At 35.0% G+C, this 5919-nt stretch overlaps 1 long non-coding RNA gene across 1 annotated transcript; it reads left to right on the top strand.

Annotated features, from left to right (window-relative positions):
- The first annotated feature begins 304 nt into the window (after positions 1–304).
- On the top strand, positions 305–2571 carry LOC118486298. Its single transcript, XR_004878351.1, has 4 exons — positions 305–414; positions 600–797; positions 2000–2165; positions 2254–2571. It is a non-coding gene; the product is annotated as an uncharacterized LOC118486298 (long non-coding RNA).
- Positions 2572–5919: the final 3348 nt, after the last annotated feature.

Genomic DNA, 5919 nt, shown 5'->3' with positions numbered 1-5919 from the left:
TGTTTTTTAACTATTCAAGTTGATTGTGATTATTGCCGGTGTTAGTATTACTGTTTGTTATGTGGTGATTAAAATGAAACAAACATGTACAACTTTGATATAGTGAAAGACGTTCCAGTAGAAGAAATTACAATTTAGTTAAAGGACAATTGGTTAAATGGTAGAAAGGTCATTGATTTGCTCTTATTTTTAAGATATTTGAGGATAGGGGAAGAGTAAGATGATGAGTTTAAGTTCATGTTTTGGTATATTTTTACTTATCTTATGAATGTGGTGTAATAATCTTTTTGGTTATGATTTATAGGTCGAAAGTTGCATGCCAACACGAAGTTTGATGCGGATGAACCGGAGGATCCACCAAAGGTTGAAGAGAAGCTTGGTGCTGTTCCACATGGTTCATCCATTGATTCTTATGTTTGTTTGCTATTCTACCTTTTTGCATAACTCCAGATATACCTGAATATAGCAAACAAATTAGAATTTTTGGCAAGGAGTTGATACTCTTGAATATAACATCGCTTTTTTTTTTTAAATTTCATATAAAGATTGTATTGTTTTGCTATTAAATAGTTTTAAGAGGTTTTAGTTTCATGGTTCAGGGAAATATCTTTGCACCAGTGGTGAGAAGTTTGAGTTCCAGGCTGAGATATCTTAGCTTATGGACATAGGCTGAGGTATCTTGGCTAATGTCTACACGTGTGGCCATGGCAAGGAACGATTCTGTTGCTGGGTATTCAGAAAAATGGACCACACTAGAAGCCATCTTGACCCACGGTTGAAGAAACAAGCATCACATGGTATGCCCCCTACAAACTACATTGTATATATAGAATATTCATTTTAGATTATGTATATTTATCGAAATCGAAGAGTAAATGACAATATATCTCTATCTCTACACATAATATTATGGAGGACGCATGACACGATTCCAGCCTCCGTAATTTGTTATCTCGACTGTCTCTTTTATAAAATTATAATGTTAAAGAAATATATACTTTTAAATTTAATATTAACTTAACTATATATGCTAAATATTTAATTATGGATAATTATAATATGATTACCCAAATGAGTTTATATAGTTTTTATTTTGATCTTAAGTTAATTAATTTAATTGTGTTAAAAGGATACTTGAAGGATTATTTACAAAGGTAACCCAATAACCAAAAACGCATTTAGTGGGATCTTGGTGCTAGATTTTCTATCATAAATATAGATGTTTTTGATTAGTTAAGACTCAAAAAGAACCATATGTTCAGTATATATATACATTCATCCTTTTATGGTATTATTATAAATCAAGAAATGACTTCGTGACAGGTTGATTGTTATTACATATGATCATACAATTTTCATATGCATGTATGAGTTGATTGTTATATGAAGGCACAGGCTTATTTTTTAATACATTAAATCAAACATCTATTTGGACTTACATTCGTATGTTAAAACCTAACAGTCAGTTTACGAGTTTGACAGGCAATAACCAAATCCAAATTCGTATAGTTTGTGACGACCAAGCTGACCCCACCCGATTGTTGGTTGCATCCACATCACATAGGAGGACTATATTGCGGTTGAAAAAAAAATTAATGTTTTTTTTAATACCGAAATCTATTTTTTTTTAATACGGAATTCACATTTATAGATATTTATAAATATTTTTAAATAGTTATAAATATTTATAAATATTTTTTAATACGAATTCACATTTTTAATACTGAAAAAAAGTAATGTTTTTTTAATACCGAATTCACGTTTATAAATATTTATTGAAAACATAAAATGTAATTTAAATATTGGGTAGATAAAGAGTGTATGTAGTTCGTGGCGAACCAAGCATATGTAAACGTTGGTCATTTTGGTAAAGGTCAAATCAGGTTTGCATTAGAATGTAATATACACTTAGGATATGTCATTTTGGATAAGCACAATATTGGTTATCATTTTTGAATCAAATGGTTAAAGTTTATAGTTATGCTGGTAATATATGCAGAGTGCTGAATTCACCTGTCATGTTGAAGTCAAACGCATACGCAATAGCACCAAGAGTGGTTCAGGCTGGCATGTGGCGGTGGGAATTGCATGAAAGGTGTGGGGCGTGAAGACAACGATATGTGGTGTGATGGGTGCGAAAACCCCGTTGTCTTCCCGAGAGGAAGGTTTGTTTCTAAAAATGTTTAGTTGTATTAATTTGTAGCCATTCTCATGCAGACTTATAACTGAAAATAAATTACAAACCTTGCACAGTTTCAGGCTAGAACTCGAGGTGTTTGACTCAACAGCCGAAGCTGCCGTTGTCTGCTTTGATAACACCGCCCAACGCTTGACAAAGACCATTGCTCATAGTATACTCACAGCAGAGTCTGGCCTGTCACGCGTCTACAGCCTTTATTCCACTGACATACAGGATAAGTTCACTCCGGTTACGGTAAGGAACGCTGATGGAAGCATTTCAACACTGCCGAATTGTTTGCACTCTCTTGTGGGCAGCACTCAGACCCTCCAGCTTGATTGGTGTACGTATTATGATCATGGCCATTTTGAATCCTTCAACTACAATGTCACACCCCGATTTCCACGTGTCACCGGTGGGCCCGGTGTGGGGTTCAGTGACGTAGTTGGCATCGTCATAGACAATCAACACAATATAATAATGCACATCGGAAGCAGAATAGATACATTTCAACTTTAAATAAAGTGCAATAATAAATATCACAGTAGTTGAAACGGATCCATAGGCGGATCAAATAAAATAAGAATAAATAGTTCAACAGATATTTGTCGTCCGAGCTTGCGAGACTATAGTGGACGCTCTTAGGAAACAGCCAGCCTATTTTCGTATAGTACCTGCACTTAACCTTTTGGGAAAAATACGTCAGTTTACACTGGTAAATACAAATCGACTGACTCATTTTAAAAAGGATTGAAAATTGATTTAAATGCACAAGGCATAAATATTTTTATTAACTTGGGATAATTATACAATATAATCTTGTGAACGATTTACATGCACTCGTATCTTTGGTGGCCCGGGATCTACTGTCCGGCTAAGAATTAAATGACACACCACATTAAAGAGTTATACACGCCGAGTGTATGCCTACACCCCGTGCTCTGGTCGTGGCCATCTCGTAAGATAATGCCAAGGATATCCGGGACACGGTCAATAACCCCCCAAAGCCTAAAGTAAGACAAGACTGTTTAAACGAGTCGCACAAGCTATTCAAGACTGTACACCCATAAGGCGTAGGACTTGTGCGCCTGATCAAGCGGTATTTTAAATACCGTACCCCAAGCCCGTATAGGGAAAATAAGTCAAAATGTATTTACCTGAGCAAGTATGTAACACAAACGGTAAGTGTGGTAGCTTTTACCGGGCCTCCTAATCTGGAACAAAGGTTTATAATCAACCTATTAGATTCCTAACGGGTCTTTTATTTAAGCCTAAGCTTTGACCGGTTAGTTTTAAGAATGATACGGTTTACGCACGATTAAGCGAAAGACCGGATAGAATGTGATTTAGACCCGACAAGTTTGAATACTTGTATAATATGGGTATACTAAATACATTCTGGATTTTGAAATAAAAATGATATCGTTTGACCCGTTTCGGTCAATTTACGCAAACTAGTTACGTAAACCGAACCGAACGCGAAAAGGGCGATACGGGTAGACAAATGATTCAAATGCAAGTTCCCTGATATAATATGCTTTAAATATGATATAATATCAGTAAGTTATGTTCTATATTTCCCGGAATAATTTTAAACTCAATTTATGCCTTAGAAGGGCATTTTGGTCTTTTTAAAAGATTATAAAAGAGTCAAATTAGAAATCTGAGTTTTGGGTCTGGTTCATACAGTAAATATACCTCATTTAACATATTATAACAGTAGGGTATGACCCATATATCAAATTTATCATTTAAAATCAAACTATGCACCGTAGGGGTATTTTAGTAAATTCACAAGGGCTAAAAATGCCAAAACTGGAAATCTGAGATCATATACTTATACTTACTGTTATTATATGAAAATATGCTAATTACATCATTAGGTATAAGTCTTACATGTTTAAAACAAGTATAACGCTTACTATGCGCTTAAAACGCTAAATATGCGATTTAGAGCCGTTTCCGGGTTTATATATGAAAGCTGAGATTTTTATATTTCCAGAAGGCTCAAAATAATTTATTTAACATTTGAAATCAGTAGAAAAAGGTTTTGGGTCAAAAGGATGTGTAAAACTCATTTTATGGCTTAAACGGTCAAAACCGACATAACCCGAAATAACTAGGCGATCTAGGATCCGTTCAGCCAAAAATTAATTAAAAATCATCAAAATTCCCAGAATATTATAATACATCAGTTGGTAAAAAGTTTTATACCAAAACGTGGCCAGAAATAGGTCATATGCGAAAAGGGCCGTTTATGTAAATTAAGAACATAGTTTTACGCTAATGGCCATAACTCAAAATCTGGACCACCAACTGATCCGAAATTTTCGGTGCAAGTTTATATATTAGAAATAAAGATTTCTACTCTTTCACTTTTCCAAAAATCACGTTTTATATCAAAAAGGGCAAAATAGTCAACTTTATGCATAAATCGGAAACATGCATTCGAATCGGCTAAGCATAGACTTAATCAACAAAAATTCCAGAAAGTTTTACCAAAATAAAAATGGTCAAAAATACTCTCCAATACAGATCTCAAACATGCATGTACGAATCCGAATCGATAGTCTACGAATTAGTCGTTTTATAGGACTTTCGGCTCCGATTCGTATTTATACTATAGATTGTCGAGTTGATCGTGGTAAAATACATTCTTATATTCATAATAAAGCTATCTATGAAGATCAAACAGATTGCATGTCATTTATTTTACCATTTAAGCTATTTTTCTCAAAAATCACTTCTGTTGACTTTTTAGAATCACGTTTGACTCGACAGTTAGCATGCATGTAGTGGGATTCAGATAATACCCTTTAGAGGGTTTGTTTCCCACATAAATACCAACATATATCAGGTTTCAATTCGAGAAATGACTGATTGAAACTTGTTTAATCAGAAAGTCAAAGCTTATGAACAAACAGTTTGACTTTTAGCAATAATCAAAGCAAGAACGGATTGGAGATCGAATTAGAAGCTTACCAAGGTCCTATTGATGTTAAGCTAACACTAGAAATCGGCCTTGATGTCCAGAAATGCTTCAGAGATGCTTGAGAGCTTTTGCAAGTTTGGAAGTTCTTGTTCACAACACAAGTGTTTAGTAAAATGAGCTTTGGATCAGATTTAAAGCTGAATTGTTGATGTTTGCAAGGGGTTACTGTGGCCTAGGCATGCATGCAATGTTATTGGAGCTTTTGGGAGGTGAAAACAGCTGTTACCCACTTAATTTCGGACCCAAATCGCTGCTGTTCGCGGATTCTGCACCTGGGTTTATTGGCAGCTCCAAAGTTTGCCCATTTGTTGCAGTTTTGGTCCCTGTACTTTGGTTGCGATGATTTGGCCATAAATCTTGACTCGTAAACCCCCGAATCTGGTTTTTAAGAAGCCTTGGACATTTACCAACATGGTAATGTCCTCGTTTAACTTTGCGCTCGCCCGAAAAGCCATAAAATTCGACGTTGACGCTTTTAACCCCTCAAGTACGGTTTTGTCCATAACTTTCTCATATGATAACGAAACTTCATGAAATTTTTACCACATATTCTAGTGAGTATATTTTAGCTTTACAAAGCTTCGGGTCTGCCAAAAGATCACTCAGAGGTATAAATTCAACATGTTGACACTTTTAGCCCCTATAGTTACGGTTTTGGCCATAACTTTCTCATACGTTGACGAAACTTCATGAAATTTTAACCACACATTCTAGTGAGTATATTTTAGCTTTACGAAGCTTCGGGCCT

Source organism: Helianthus annuus, chromosome 14, assembly GCF_002127325.2.
Source record: "Helianthus annuus cultivar XRQ/B chromosome 14, HanXRQr2.0-SUNRISE, whole genome shotgun sequence".
Taxonomy (NCBI): domain Eukaryota; kingdom Viridiplantae; phylum Streptophyta; class Magnoliopsida; order Asterales; family Asteraceae; genus Helianthus; species Helianthus annuus.
The sequence above is the reverse complement of the archived record's forward strand: the minus strand, read 5'-3'. Positions and strand labels throughout refer to the sequence as shown.